At 38.6% G+C, this 17030-nt stretch overlaps 1 protein-coding gene across 2 annotated transcripts in view; it reads right to left on the bottom strand.

The window, feature by feature from the left end:
* Positions 1-17030, bottom strand: part of ENOX2 (ecto-NOX disulfide-thiol exchanger 2) — a 254192-nt gene that overhangs the window by 234779 nt on the left and 2383 nt on the right. The gene's annotated exons all lie outside the window — the stretch shown is intronic.

Genomic DNA, 17030 nt, shown 5'->3' on the forward strand with positions numbered 1-17030 from the left:
AAACATATTGCATAGTAGTTAAGGGCATAGGCTCTGGAGATAGACTTCCTGTGACAGAATCCTGATTCTACTACTTAGTAACTGTGTGACCTGGTAGGTAGATTACTTAAACTCTGTGTCTCAGTTTTTCTACCCTTAAGATGGAAATAATACTACTTCCCTCATAGGAGAGCTGTGAAGGTTGATGAGTTCATACATATAAGGTATTTATAACATGGCCTGGCACATAGTAAGCACTCAATAAATGTCGGCTATTATTATCATGTGTCTGTGTGAATGGGAGACACACATTTAATTGTGCTATGTTCAATGATCCTTGAAGGCATCACTGCTATGTCTAAGGGATGGCAATCAGTATACTTTAGCAGCCCAAGGGGCATCTGCTGTATACTGTCCTGCACAGACAGCATGCATTAACTATTACTCATAATGAGTATCTTAAATCCTTTTTGGAAAAAGATAGATAGGAGTAAGTTTTTAAATTTGTAAATATTCTCAGTGATCCCCTTAAGTAAGCTAGCGCAAGCCGGCTCCAGCACACCACTGGCTGATGTATGCTAGTCCTTATACCCCCATCTATAAGACTTGTCTTTCACTCCTCTAAAACACACTCAATGGTGTATTGAAGGGAAAAATCCATCAGACAACCAACTTCAGCTCTATGAACAGCCAGAACCTAGAAATCTACTCCCTAATTTCTCTTGGCCTCAAACAGCACAGGAAAAAAATAATTATTTTGCAGATGAGACTTTTTCGTTCACCAATCAGAAAAGGTCAATTTCTTAAAAAGCCCTAATAAGCTCTTTTTCATTTATATTTAGAGTGTTTGTTCCCAGGAAAAGGAATGGAGTGAGGGGTGTAAGCCAGAGCTTCCAACTGCATAGGAAATTTACCACCTGAAACCAAGTTTAATATGGAGCTTCCAATCACATGCCTCGTTTTCCCAGTTCTCCTCCCTCTAACCCTGATCCATTCCCCCAAGTTCCCTCCTATAGTTTTTTAAGTGTCAAATTCCATTTAAGTTTAAAGAATAATAAACGGGCTTTATATCATCCTCCTTTCCTTTTTGCTAGAAGGCAATAATATAGCTTTACTTTAAGAAATGTTAAAGTATAAAGATACCATCTTAGATAAGGATAAATTCTAATTACATGGTATCTGAGACAATACATCCATTATCATCCTTCTAAAAGTCTCATAGACAGGTCATAACAATATTTGCCCTACCTCTGGCTCATTTTCTTGACAACATTCTCAAATATTCATTGTCAGATGCTGAAGAATTTCTCTATGGTTTGAGTATCCAGTCATTTCCCCAGTACACGGAATAGTCTCTAACAAATTCAGATCTAAGAATGACTGCTTCAAGAATGTTTCCCGAAGAGGTTTTAAAGAACAGAGAACTTGTATGAGCTACTTAAGTATCTGGGTTCATCTGCTGAAGTGTTAATGCACTTTTAAACAGTATTCCCTTCTTCAATGGAACAAACAGAAAGTGTGCTTTTTTTCCCTTTCAACTAATGAATTTAAAATTGAGAAACCATTTGGGAACTTAAAAAGATGAGAAAGCCGGTCTACTTTAGATAGATAGATAGATTAGATATAAGGTAAGATAAACAGAAAGAAACATGTCAAACTGAGTTAACTGTATATTTTTTCTGTTGCTCTGGATAAAATACTCAAATTTTAAAACATATAGCACTTCACATTCATGGCCAGTATATTTTAAAATACAGATACATTCATGAAATCAATTGTATACGTTTGTTGAGCAGAATTAAAAGCACACTAGCTTGTTTTAGAAGGAAATTATTCCACATTAAACTTTTCGATTGGAAAACATTTTATTTCTCAATAACTCACAAGGCTCTACCTTCATTCATATTGATGTATAAATTAATCAAACACTAATATTTCTTTATATATCTGTAACATTAATCTGGAAAGCACTCACATATTAAAATAAATGTTGGGTTAAAATAGTTTGGAAAAAATCTCTAGAGTTCCATCAAATAACACATTTTTTTTAGTAAATGACTGAATTCAGCCTTCTTCACTAGTAGCTTAAGACAAATTTCCCCTAGATCCATCAACTGAGAGGCAGCCTGGTGGAAGGGGGAGAAAAAAACACAGATTCTTGAATCAGATCATCTAACCTATGAGTTCAGGCTCTGCTGCTTGTTAGTGGTGAGACCTCGGGCCAGTTACTTATCCTCTAAGTCTCAGTTTTCTTACCTCTGAAATGGAGATCATAATGCCACTGACCTCACACAGGGTTGTTACGATTATAAACTGATCGAGTATATGTTAAATCACTGTGTAAATGTTTTATATCACATCCACTGAGTCAACAACCAACAACCATACTGTAATTATGTTATTTTTAATAGAGTAAAACCATGAAGGAATTAAACATGCATTCACTATTAGCATACAAATAAAATTCAGTCATAAAAGCCACCTAGTTGGATTTGAAATTATTCATTAAGTCATTCTGGAATTGAGAGATGGCAAGGAGATGTCACTATATATTTTTTTAACATAAACACTTTTATTAGCACAGAGAAGCTCCTCCCAGATATAGTAATTCCAGTAGCATAACAAAGTCCAACATTTTTCACTGCCAGAAATTTAAACCAAAAACACAGGACCACAAGAAACCTCTGTTTAATGAACAAAGCAATATTTTCCAGGAAAATGTATCTATTTACTTTTGTAGCGGAGACAATGAGATATTCTCTGGTTTTAATCCAAAGAGAAAAACTTCAACAACTTCTCACATTAAAAATGTACAGAGATGGCTCTTGTAGAGTCAAGCATGCATTGGAGTATGGAGAAAACATCCAACAAGCACAACTCGCCAACACTTAGTGAAACAAACCAACTGCTACCCAAAGAAGAAACTGAAGCTATAAATTCAAATAAACAGGCTGCAGGGAGACTACACAAACCTGCTGTTGCTTTAATTGCAGACAATTCAATTCAGCAGCTGTTGGTCCAGGCACTAAAGTTCACTGTATGCTCTTCAGCGTAACCTTGAAATATTGTCACTCACTCACTTCTCCACATCATCCGCATGCTGTCCAATTAATGAGGAGTGAAATCAACTGTCAAACCACGCATCAAAACAGAACATGATCTTTTAGCTCTTAAGCACAGGAGCACATTTTAAGGACAATAAAGCAAGAACGGAGATGAAAGTCCTTGACAATAAATGATATTCAAACTTATCAAAACATGTGGTTGTAGGAACTAAGCTTCTGTTCTGTTCAGCAAGAAAGTGAAACTTTTTCAAGGTTTTTTCATTCGGAAGGATCTTTTCTGTCTAACTGCTGTATAAGAAGCCTTTTAAACAACATTCACCAATACCTGATCAGTCTTCAAGTTCTTTGTTATTATGGACCAATATGTTTCTGAAAGCTTAAGAGAATACTTAAGGAACACTTCTGGTCCAATGATATTTTATGATACAGATGGTTTGGAGCTGGCATTTTTAGCCTTACTGTTTCCAGCACTTTTTTCTAGCAGAACAAACAACAATAATATATAATGTTCATCAATCTGAGTTAAATAATAAAATTTTTTAAAAAATTACCAAACAAATGTGTTCTGGAATGCTTCCTATTTGAAGTTACCTTACTCTTAACTATATCCAAAATCTAGACAACCAATTAACAAATACAGGAGTTAATAAACTCAAGAGAAACACAACACACTAAGTGTTCAAAAATTGCTTTTTGCTTCCAAAGCACTGTGTCTTCTGTGCAAACACGCTAGGCTATATCACAAACTACCAGTTGCAGACATAGACTTGAGAAATTCAATACAAGAATACAGCAGAGAAGCATGCAGAATTAAGGGATCGGAACTACCAATTTAAGAGAAAACCCAAATTTTACATAGCAATCTGCTACAAACATTATAGCTAGGGGCAGGCATGTTTTATGCAGCTATTTTGTTTAGCTCATTAGAATCTTATTTGCCCTTCAGTACAGTTGAACTGGAGGTAAAACAAAGAGGAATGCCATTTGAAACAAAAGGGAAATTTCAGATAAAATAAAACATACCATACCTGTATATTGTACCAGGAACATCGTGACACTCTTCAGGGAACTGTTTCACGTTGTATCCTACTGTGAGTTATTCTCCTCTTACTCTCTTCTCTCCACAAAAAGAAAAGCCAAAGCACCCCAAACCCCCACTACACACTACCCCTAACCCACCCCCGCAATGAGAGGGAAAAAAAAACAGCTACAATTCAGCTCAGATCCGATGCTTCTGTTTTGCTCTGCTCCAGCCGAGCAACTGAGCTCTAGCAACGGAGCATAGGGAGGTGGATTCTGATGCCAGTAGCACTTCCATCCACTTCACTTACACAAAAGCAGGCAGTGGAAAATCCAGGAGCCTTGAAGACAAGGGCTGGAACTGGCTTTTATGAATTGCTATTACTGCATGTGTCACCATCCATCTCCAATGACGGACACTTATAGGCTGAATTGGGAGTGGAGGGGGTGGGGTGGAGGAGGTTGGAGAGCAGGTGGAGAAGCAATTAGCAGTATGTTCATCGGAGAATTCGTTCGGGATTTCATACATCAGTGCCTAAAGAACAGCATGCAGTTGACAAATCAGAACTTTACGATTTGCATGCCTTAGAAGAAATCTTAGCTTGCAGCCCCAAACAAAATAATGCTTGCCCACTCTTACAGAGCATGGAAAGTCACCCCTCTCCTTTCTCCTTCCTCTAGCTACCCTTGTTCCTGAGAAACCAACATTCAGAATGAATATTTGCTAATTTTCCCTAAAGAATCATATTTAAAAGACTGGAAGCAAAGGAAAGATAAAGAAATTAAATTACATTGAACATGACATCTCTTAACAAAAAGGCAAGAAGCTAATTATTTTAAGCCAACTTTTCATCCCTAGTCTCATTCCCCAGGTGCGGCTTTCACACCTATAATCAGTGGATCACACAACTTTTGTGCATATATTTAACATTGAAATACTATCTATGTATACCTAAAAATAGTTCAGTTAAAGTCAAGGTGAAAAGCTAAAAGTTATGTGCAGGACTCTCCCTATAGGTGACCTTAAGAAGGCACTTTACCTGTAAGTGCTTCAGTTTTACTCATCTGCTAAACTGAAGCAAATTTTTTTAGACTAATTTCGAAAGTAATCATGAGTAGGAACAAAAACGAGATAGTCTCTTAGGAAGGAAACGTGACACAATTGAAGGAGTACTGGGGCTGGGTATCAGGAAATCTGGGTTTAGGTTCCAGTTCTACAACTTTCTAGCTGTGTTACCCTGGACAAGTCACTTAACTTCTCTGAGCCTAAGTTCCCTTATTTATAAATTGGACATAACAGTACCTATCCCGATTGCTTCACAGGACTTCTGTGAAGAGCTAATGAGATAACAGGTGTTAAAACTCTTCTGTCAATTGTAAAGGGCCATAAAATTGTATGGGGTTATTATTATTATACTCCGAAACAAATCTTGCCTAAATGACTGAAATGAGGCACCTCTATCATATAAGGAAAATAAAAAGAAAGGACCAACATAATTTCATGAAACATTCTCCAATTCTTCCAATTTTAAAGTTAGAAGGGATCACTGTTTGCTCTTAAAATTCCACATAGGGGAAATTTTTTGAAAAGAAAAATTAAAAAATCTAATATACAATACATCAAAAGTTTATTAAAGAAACTGAAGCCCTCTAATTCCTTCTTTCCTTTCTGGAAGTTAGTCCATTTTTCTTTGTATGGTCTAGTATTATGTCCCATCTCAAATGCAAAGTATGAATATCTCTTTTTGTTAAATCTTTCTATTAACGTGGTACCTCTTCACTGTCCAGTGTGTGGGGAAGAATTCAGGTTGATTAGATACATCTAAAACCACAAGGTAAAAAACCCAAAGTCATGCTTTATGAGGCTCCAAGCTGCCTTGATACTATATATACAGTGACCAGCTGGCTTAAGCTGGGACACAATTTTAGCACATGAAGTCCTGAGGTGGCCACACCTGGGGCACTAAATGACCCAGGCAATGTCTGGGGACCTTTGGTTCAGCCAAATCCCACATGTCCTGATTTCCATCTGTACGGTGTTTACCCAAGTGTGTATCTGTTCACATGGGCCAAATCTGAAGCAGCCAAAAGAAAGGTGGGAGCTATAGCAGAAATATCAGATGTCAGCTCCCCTTGGCCCCCTCCAATGCCATCTGTGTCCTTAAACAAGTGCCCAGCCCACTTCCTGTGAGAAAAAAGAAAACCTTTTCTAATTGCCCTTTTGAACGTCATTGCCAATACCGAAAATGCCAGTAAAATATGTATCCAAAATCGATGTTAAACCAATGGGGAAAATGGATAATATGAACCATAAAGAGTTAGGTGAGTGGTAGCTAAGAGCGAGTGAGCCATTAAAAGGAGGAAGGGGAGAAGACGGCAGGGAGGGGAGAAGAGAGGAGAGGAGGAGAACGAATGAATCTAAAGTGAGAACTGTTTTTCTAAGCAGAAATACACTTGCTGGAATCATCAAAAACATCACCTCCTGGAAAGTGCTTGCCTTTTGAGGTATTGGGAATGGTCCTTTTACCACCACAGCTGCAATCCTAGCCTTCCAACTGCTTAGGTAAACAGTTAAGAGCTTGAAAAAGCACTGACAGCTCTAGCACCAGAACTCACTTTCCTTTGGCATGCAGAAAGCCAGGCAGATGGGATACAGTTCTCCAGGGGCCTCATCACTGCAACGCTCCACCACAGCCTTACCTGTGGCACGGCTGGCCACTAACAAAGGTGTCAGCCCAATTTTAGGTCTGCTCAAGAAGGGTTGCCTGAGACTTTTAAAACCGCATTGGTTTGAAAGGAACAAAGGCTGTATTTCAGAATCGGGCTGTTCTGCCTTTGGACGTTGCAACTGAACTCCTCCATACATTTAAGCTTGAAATTCATCTTCCTCAAGTTCCTCATAAGGGCCATTCAAAGTAAAGGGATAAGGACAGGAAAGATGATTTTTTGTTAGCTTCTGCTCCCACAGTCAAAAGATGAGGATCATGGGGCCGGCCCGGTGGTGCAAGTGGTTAAGTGCACGCGCTCCACTGCGGCGGCCCGGGGTTCGCCGGTTCGGATCCTGGGCACGCACCAATGCACCGCTTGTCAAGCCATGCTGTGGCAGCGTCCCATATAAAGTAGAGGAAGATGGCCACGGATGTTAGCCCACGGCCAGTCTTCCTCAGCAAAAAAGGGGAGGATTGGCAGATGTTAGCTCAGGGCCGATCTTTCTCAAAAAAAAAAAAAAATGAGGATCATATCAAGAACATGACTGACAGTGTGTCCCAAAAGGCAATCAGGTGGGAGGCAGCAGTTTCAACCCAGAGTAGCAAGAACAGACAGGAAAGCATCAGAGCATCCTGATAAAAACAAACACACGAACATATACACCAAAAAAACATTGCAATGTTTCCATTATCCTGATTTAAAGCTCCAGAATGTAAGCACTAATGATTCCCTAAACCACCTGAGCTGCTTCTCAGCAGCTGTCATCAAGCCTGCCTGATCTTTTCAACTGAATTCCCACTGTTAACCACCTTGAGTATTTTTGTCAAAAACAAAAATCCCAGTGGAAGATTTCAAAGAACCAAGAACTTGAACCAAACCATGAACCTAAAAGGGGGCGAAACAACACTAATTTGCTAAACTCCAAACAAAAGAGAAATATTAAAAGTTGGAAAGCCACAGTAACTAATGCATTGACTTGAACAGGAACAAAGCTTCATGTTTTCTGAATCAATCAAACTTGTACCAAACCCTGAGTGTCCAATCAGTTCAGTCTCCTTAAAAGAGCACACATCAAGACTAGGTTTCACCTGCCTGAGAGCCCACAATGGAACCAGAGAACAAACACTAGATAAGGAGTTAGAAGAACTGGGTTCTCCTGATTTTTTCATTGTTTGACCTTGGTCAAGTCACTTATACTCTCTTAGCCTCAGCTTGCTTGCCTTGAAATGGCTGAGCTTTAATTACCAATATCTCAAGTCTAACAGTCTATGCCACTTGTGAAATTTACTCTAGTGACAAAATAGATGTCACAATTTGGCCCTAATCTCCAGGAAGCAGAGGGATGGACCACCCCAACTCTCCTAAGGGTTCATGTTTCTAGCTTATTTTGAAATACATTTCACACACGAGTTGGGCAACTGTCCTTGCTCAGCCTTGGGAATAATCAGCCTAATATTCTTTTTCAGAACGTTTCTCTTCAAAAAAATGTTTCAGGAGTAGTTTGTTTTCCTCACGTGAAAGCTACATGTAAGTGGTCTGGTCCCAAAAAGGAAGAAGAAAGGAAAGAAAGTGATATAGAATATGCTGAGCATCTATTGCATTTAAGACATGGCATGATACTTTACATTATTTTTTAAGTAGTCCTCACAACACAGCTATATAGTAGGTATTATTATCCTCATTTTACAGGCAAGGAAACTGAGACTCACTGATGTTAAGTGACTTGCTTACAGTCACTCAACTGGTAAGTGATGAACTGGGATTTGAACTCAAGCAAACTGAATCTATTCCTATACCAACATTCTAATGATTAAAGTCTGAATGACTAAATTCCTTCTTAATTCAGTGATTCAATTGGATTTGCTTAGTGAATAAATCACCTGCTGAGTCAATACAGTGAAAGTAAACTTCCTTGAGTTTTTACTAGGTTGATCATTTTTTCTTAATTCCATCTGACAATGTGGTTAAGATTATTGGGCTCTTAAGTCAGATAAACCCGAGTTTCTTGAATTCTAGCTTATGGACAAGGTACTTAACCATGCTGAGTCTTAACTTTTCTTATCTGGCAAATGGAAAAAGAATTAGCACCTGCCTCATTGGGTTGGTGGAAAGCATTAATGATGTGATAGCAGCTAGCACAGTTCTTGGAACAAAATAATTACTCAATAAATGCATATTAGAACTATCCTTGTATTTATAAACAACACAACAAGAAAGAAAAGGCTATAAAGAAAAGGAAACTAGGATTCATTGAACTCAAATGCTCTTTGGCCTGTAACACAGATTTAGTTTGAAAGAGGTTTTCAGTGGCCCACACATACCCTCTAAAACTAAGCTGCATCTTCTAGTAGATTAGAATATTCATGAAGCAACATGAATATACTAATTAGTGGTGTATAAGTAGTAGCAAGGAGACTTGCCATGCGCTCTGCTGAGCAGCAATTGTCCCTACTTTCCTGGAACCTATCCTTCTAAAGAGAGGGTTGGACAGTAGCAATTGGAAGTACTGCTGGAAGTACCAGGTGGGCTAAGATTCCCTACTTCCCCCAATTCTTCAAGCCTTAGCTTCTCTCTCTCCCATTGTGGCCTTCTTCTCATATACTCCCCTCCTCCTTCAGTTTATTCTAGTTTTATTGTAATTCTTCCCCTAGCTCTAGCTCTGTCTCTGCTCATTAGCATCAAGTGGTATTTATGGAATATGTGTCTGGCACTGGACTAGTTGAAGTGGAGGGGCATTCAAAAGTTAATCAAAGAGACATGTGTTCCATGGCCAAACAGATCTAAGACACACAGGTAGACCGGAGTTTTGGAAACACAGTAAAGGCAGTTATAATTGAACGATTTGGTTGATTTCAGAGCACAAAATAATTTGTTCATGTAGTTAATGATATGCATACTGAAGAATTTAGAAAGTATTGTACAGTTGTCTGCAACTTAATTTGAAATGCATAAAAAGATGGATAGACGGATGGATAGGTGATAAAGTAAATAGAACAAAGTGTTAATTACAGAATCTAAGTGGTGGGTATATGGGTGTTGACTGTACAATTCTTTCAACTTTTCTGTATAAAAATTTTCATCATAAAAGGTTGCAGAAAAAAGGAGAGGGATAAGGGGTACAACTTTTTCAATTTCAAATGTTTCAGAACAAAATAATCATATTTATATAGAGAAGCATAAATCAAATAGTGCAAAATGTTAAAAATTGGTGAATATGAGTGAACAGTATATGAGAGTCCTTATGATTCTTGTAATTTTTCTATATTTAAAATTATTTCAAAATAAAAAGTTAAAACATTGTTTGTTGAAGACTGACCCCTTTCACCTTGTGTCTCAGTTGCCATTTTTAGTAGAAAAAGTGTTAGGTCAATAGCAGTAGAGAAATTGGAAAGAACAGGGGAACAATAATCAACCTATAGATATACCTTGAGTGCCTACTATACACAAGACACTATCCTAGGCACTTTGGGGAATTCAAAAAGCTAAAAAATCAGAGTCTCTGTCCCAAGAGGGCTCACAGTGTAAGTGAGGAAATGTCAAAGCAATGTCTGAAAGAGTAACTGGCTGGGGCAGAGAAGTTCTGTAAGAGAGAAGTATGAAGATTGGAAAGGTAGGTTGGAGACAGACTGAACAAAGTACTGAATACCAGGCTAAAGAGTTTGGACTTCATTCTATGGATAATGGGAAACCATTTACAGTATCCAAGTCAGGGAAAGAACATGCTTTAAAACTGGCTAAATAGTACAATTTGTTTGGGCACTGGTGCCTTCAACATGCATTTGTTTTATATTCGTATAATTCCGGCTCTTATATCTATTTCTCATATCTGGATGCAGCCTTTAGGCACTTCTGACATTCTGGATGCTGCCCATTTTCTAAACAGCCACTTCCTGCCATCTCTTCAGCCTCTGTCCCTTTCCCTCCCCAGCCCCCAAGGGGAGCTGACCAGCACTCACCTCAACACTGCTGATAGTAAGCAATAAATAAGCTTCATATAGTTTTTTACACTAAGCTGCTATGCTTTGAAATTCTGATTTCCTTCATGATAATCAAGCCCCAATTGATTGGGGATCATCGATTTGAGTTAGAAAGAATGAATATTCAGCTAAGCAATATGTGAAGGAGTGCAGGAAGGGATGTTTTGTGTGTGGGAGGAAACAATTGTTCAAAGCGATCTTTGTACACTGAAAGAAAATCTAGCAGAGATGGCATTGCTGAATAGCAGCATGTGATTAGGGTAAGACCTCTCAAAGACTGCCAAATTAAAAGGTGAACTTTCTCTGTCTCCAGTTTTTTCGCCATAAAGCCCATCCTCCAATCATGTTACTCCACTTAAAACCCTGTGCTAGCTCACCCCTGCCTATAGGATCAAGGCCAAGCTCCTTAGCAAGCAGACTTCCTTTACCAACTGGCCACAGGATAGCTTTCCAGATTCTTATCCTGTCCCCTCTCCCACACTCCCAGTGGTTCACACACAATATCGTACTCTTTTCTGAACTATCTGTTTTTATACATGTGACTGCCTTGCATGTGTCGGTGGTCCCTCTACCTGGAATCCTTGGTCACCACTTCTTTGTCCACCTAGATTCTAGGCAATGCCCACTTATCCTTCAATGATGCAACATAGACTCTAGTCTTTAAGTTACCCACCCCTAGCAGTAATTCCCTCCATCATGTTCCCAGGGCATCTTATACATACTTCTTTCTCTGAGCACATTTCTCATTGTAATATAATTTTTGGTTTGGCTGTCTATCTCCCCTACTTGACTGTGAGCTCCTTAAGGGCAGGAGGGACTACTTCTAATGCATTACTGTATTCCTAACACTTAGCATAGGGTCTGGTCCTGTATATGTGCTCAAATGTCCACTGAATAAATGAGCTTGTATATCGAGTGCTCCTTGAATTCAAACTCAGCATCTCTTGAAAGGTGAAAATCAGAATATTATGTGACCAAAGTAATCCTGGTGAAGTGTGTTCAAGGACTTGACTGAAGAAGAAATGGTAAGAGGACATATTATGAGGTCTTACTGTGGGACAGTTTCTACCCCAGGAAGCGCTAGCTGGCAGTAGTTCCTGGCTAAAAAGAAGAGCAGCTGGAGCGGATGAGAAGGGCCCTTACTGGGGATTTCCCCATCATTATCTTTCACAGTTCACCACTGAAGCAATGGTGTTTATATAACATTCTCTACACAGTGTTTCGACTCTTTTGAATTACAGCCAAACTTTCATTTGTGCTCTGCCTACAGATACATTTGGACCAGCCTTGTTAATGGGTAGTCACTGTATTCTTCAGTTCTTATTCTCACCTATAATTATTATGCCAAGAACACCAAAGAACAACATTTTGTGGGTAAGGGACCATTGAAAAACTGAGAGCCAAAAATGAGGGGCAAGATGGAGCTAATAAAAACAATCGTTTATTTTTCTTCTAGATTGCCAATATATTTCACCACACCACACGTCCTACATTGTTTTATACTATGTATCAGTAAAGGCAAAAAAGGAAAAGGAAGACTTGAACAAAACTTTACATTTTGTAGGCAAGAAAAAGAGGAAGCAACACTGAAACCTGGAATATAAATCTTTAGACATATGATCAGTCACCACTTCTGGAAAGTAAACATTTTGGCTGTTTTAAACAAATAGCAAAAGCAATTAGCCCTTTCTGTAGACTAAACTGAGGTGTACGCTGAATTAAAAAAAAAAAACTGAGTCTGTTTTGATCTTCAAAAATGTCAAACTGGTAAACACTTCGCTTTTTTTTGTACATATAAATCTAAGAGCCAAGCCTAGCTTGAGGAAGATTTAAGAGACATAAAATTTGTCTGAGGTGTCTGCCAAATCTCTGCAGCAGAGACAGAAACCCTGGAAAAGCTGACATAGTCATAACTCTCACAACATCGCCAGCAGTCTTGTGCAGGACTGGACGTACAGAAAGTCACTGTTCCTTCTCTTAAACTGTTGGTAAACAGAGAAGTAGATCATTTGCTTATTAGCTATCTGGCAGTTCATTTTTGCCTATATATCCCACTGAGGAAAGAGACAGAAAACAAAAGAATAAATGCCTACTGGCACATATCTCAATTTTCACCTGGGCAAATTTGCATTTATATGATGGGCCTGCTTGTTAAAATCTTCTCTTTTTTCATTTGCTCTTGCATACTCATTCTTGTGTGTACCAGATCTCCTTCTCTTTCTCCCTCTCTCTCTTTGCCTGGAAGGCATTAAAAGGGGGTATGTACGAGTATCTAGTGCAGTGCCTAACAGAGTGCTTTGCACATAGTATGCCCACAATAATTCATCAAATGAATTGAAACTCTATCTGTAACTCCTATGTTCAACTTATTTGATCATGGAGCAGCAGAACTATAGATTCTTTTTCCTGGAGTATTTAAAAGTGACAACTCCTTACAAGGTAATATCATTTTATTCAGATGATTCATGCTTAGGACTTCTGTCCTCTAAAGAGCATCCATTTTTGCACAATGGGTATTATTTGTAAGCAAAATGCAGGGAAGAACACGCAGCAGGATCCTGAATGACAATATGAACGCTGATACATTTCTGTAGAGAAAATCAGATACCCCATATTCACCTGATTGTATGTCATTATGGTAAACCACTACATATGTCTAAGATCACTTAACAATGCAAGAATATAGTGCACGCATGGGCTGCATTCTGTAAATAGGATTAACAGTTGAATTCAACCAAGGTCTTCCCTGGGGACAGATTGCTGGAAAATACATCTACATGACATTTAAAAAAAATAAATTAACCAATGACATTGGCTCCCATGAGACACATTGTTTCTTGTACATTCAATTCTATCACAGTTTTCCGTAGCTCTCTGCTGACATCCTCATCCCAAAAGACATAGAATTTCAAAACAGAAAGAAAAACAGAGCAATTGGAGCTATTCCGTCTCTCCTACATGAAGTGTTAGGTACACAAAGGATAGATTTCTGCACGTTAGCACAATATGAACTGTGGCATGGTGAGATCATGTCAGTCTGGACTGTTCTTGTTATGCTGCGGTCACATATAACTTGCCCAAGGGAATGAACAAAGTCTGTATGCAAACTGACAAAGACTGGCACGGGCTTCAGGAAAATGAAGAGAGCTGTGTTATGGCAGAGGGTTTTGGTTTTTTTCTTTTAAAAATGTTCTTTATTATAATTATTTTTCTTCCCAGTTTTATTTTAATTTTCCTCATCTGTAAAATAGGGATAACTATTTTATATATTTAATATTTTTACTCTTAGGATGAAACGTAATACTGGTGGATTGTCTGGCACACAATACTTAATCTATACAATCCACATCGACATCTGGCTAGCATTAACTAAACACCTAGTATATGCCAGGCACTGGCCTAATACTCCAAGAACAAGTAAATTGTAGGAGGAAAAAGTGACGCTGGAGAGGAAAGCAGAGAGCTGATTTTCAAAGGTTTTATAAGCCACTCAAAGAAGTTTGGATTTTATCTTGAGGACAATGGGCAGCCTTTGAACCATTTTATATAAAGTCAGATAGCTTCAGATTTGGATTTAGAAAAATTGTTCTGTCAGCATTGGTGGAGACTGGATTGGAAAGGAGGCAGACTGGAGGCAGTAGTAATCCAGGGTAGAAGTCATTTGTCTTTTGCGGGGAAGCGGGGGTGTTCCCTAAACTAAGGCAATGGTAATAGGGGTGGACATGGGGAAAATATTTTTAAATAACTTTTAAAAAAATCAACGAAAATATAATTATAGAAGATTAGAAAATAAAAATCTGCAAAAGGTAAAATACAGAACTCATATGTAATCTTAGCATTTATAGCAAACCTCTATTAATATTTTTTGTGTGTTTAACATTACAGGATTTTTCTTATGTATGCACACACACATGTGTGTGTGTGCACGCATGCATTGTGATATGTGTGTGTGTGCATGGTTAAACTGGATGTCAGCTTTATAATCTGAATTTTCTCTAAATGTATCATAAACATTTTCCACATCATTAAATATTCTTTGGTAACATCAACTTACATGGCTACCTAGTAATCCATTCTATAGATGTACCATAATTGATTTAATTTAAACCTCTAGTATTGGACATTTCAAATATTATTTTTTTTCTTTCTTCTTTTCTTTTTGCTATTATAAGTAATTCTGGGATGGATATCCTGAGAGCTAAATTTTTGGAAACATCAAGTTTATTTCCTCAGCATAGAGCCCTAGAAGTTGAAGTGGTAGGTTGAAAGCTATGTTCAATTTTAAGATTTTTGATACATATTGACAAATTACTCTCCAGAAGGCTGTATCAAATTATAGTCCCACTAGCAGTGTCTATGAGTAGGCGGAGACCCATTTGAGAGTGATTTCAAGAATGGAGTCAACTAGGCTTGGTGGGTGGAGAGGAAGGCTGGATCCTTGGCAGAGCATCAGGGCAGGAGCAATGTGAACTCTGTCAAGAGGAGCAATGCAATGGGCAGGCCTAAGGAACAGGTGGCTGGGTGGATAAACGAGAAAGTAAAAGGTAAGGTAACCACAGGAGAGTGGGGAAAAATGGAAAAAAAAAAAGAAATCTCTAGTGAAGTTATGTACCCAGGTCACTTTAATTTACTGCTTTATTCACCAAAAGTAGCAAACAGCTAACCTTTTTGTAGCATTTGGCACTCTGTGGTACCAAGGTCCAGAGTTATATTCATGTGAACATGTTGCTCCATTCTTTTCATCCAATAACCATCTATTAGGTGTCTACCACGTGCCAAGTGCTGTTCTGGATGCTATGGGTATAGAGATGAATGAGACCTGGTCCCTGCCCTCAAGGAGCTCACAGTCTAGGGGGGAAACAGACACATCCACAGACCGACCCACTATAGTGTGGTACAGGCTAGGACAGAGGTAAGTGCAGTGTCCTATGGAAGCCAGGAGCTTCACATTGCTTTGTGTGTGCATGCACATGTGAGTGTGGCAGGTGGGATGGAGAGAGTTGCAGGAAAGGCTTCACAGAGGTGTTGATATCTGAGCTGGGTCTTGAAGGAGGAGGAGTTCTTCAGATGGCTAAGGGTCACAGATCATACTCATATTCCTCACCAGAGCCTTGAATACTTGTGCCACTGCTCTAAAGGACACTTGGTAAGGCAGTGAGGATGTTTGTGTGTAATCCTAACTCATTCGTGACAACAGCCTCCACTGTTACCTTCATGCATATATGTACATATCCTGTTGGGCAATAATATGCTCATCTTAGAATATAAAGGATAACAGGCAAGTGACATACAGACTTTTAAAAATAATTCTGATGACACTGATAGAATAATAATATTCACATCTACCAAGGCCTACTAATTCTACCTTCTAAATGTCTCTCAAATCTGTTCCCTTCTCTCATATGTTACTCCCTTGGGTCCTCATCTCTCTGTGGAACAGAGCACCAACCTCCTAACTGGTCATGTCCCCATCCAGTGCATCCTAAAAGTGAAAACCTGATCATGATGCTCTTCTTCTAAAACATTTTAATGGTTTTCTATTGCCTACAAGCAGCATTTCCCAAACTTCAGTCATTTGAGTATTACTTGGTGATTTTACCATATTCGCACACTACGTGTACTGTTATTTATTTAATATTTATCTTAAATCAACTTAAAACTGGTTCATTTTCTATTTTTACAAAGCCATATCCTAAGTAACCTTAGATTTGATCTGATTTATAATTGTTTTATCTCTTAAATGACATATTAGAATACATAATTAATAAAATTTTAAATGTTTGTGGGAGTACAACATAACCACTGCTGGCAGATGCCCTACATTTTGAGAAACACTGGCCTATGGGAGCACATCCAAACTTCTTAGCCTTAAATTCAAGGTTCTTCATAAATCAGCCCTAACCTATCTTCCCAGACTCTTCTACCATTATACCTTTCTTTTCCCAAACAATGTGTACCCCAGCCATGCTGAATTCCTCAATATTGAATGGATATGCCTTGCTCTTATATAGCCACATGTCTTTTACAGACTGCTCCCTATATCTGGAATGCCTGTGCCCCACTCTTCTCTGCCTGGCAAACTCATTAGCCTTCAAGACCTGTCTGTCATGTCATCTCTTCACAGAAGCCTTCTCCCTGACTCTCCCTTACAGTTAGTCACTCCTTCCTTTATCCTTTCTGAGCACTTCGTACCTGTCTCTGTTCTACACACTACATTACCTCAGAATTATGGGCATCCAACTCCTCAACTAGACCCAGGGAGAGCTCACACTTTATACTC

This window comes from Diceros bicornis, chromosome X (genome assembly GCF_020826845.1).
Source record: "Diceros bicornis minor isolate mBicDic1 chromosome X, mDicBic1.mat.cur, whole genome shotgun sequence".
NCBI classification, from domain to species: Eukaryota; Metazoa; Chordata; class Mammalia; order Perissodactyla; family Rhinocerotidae; genus Diceros; species Diceros bicornis.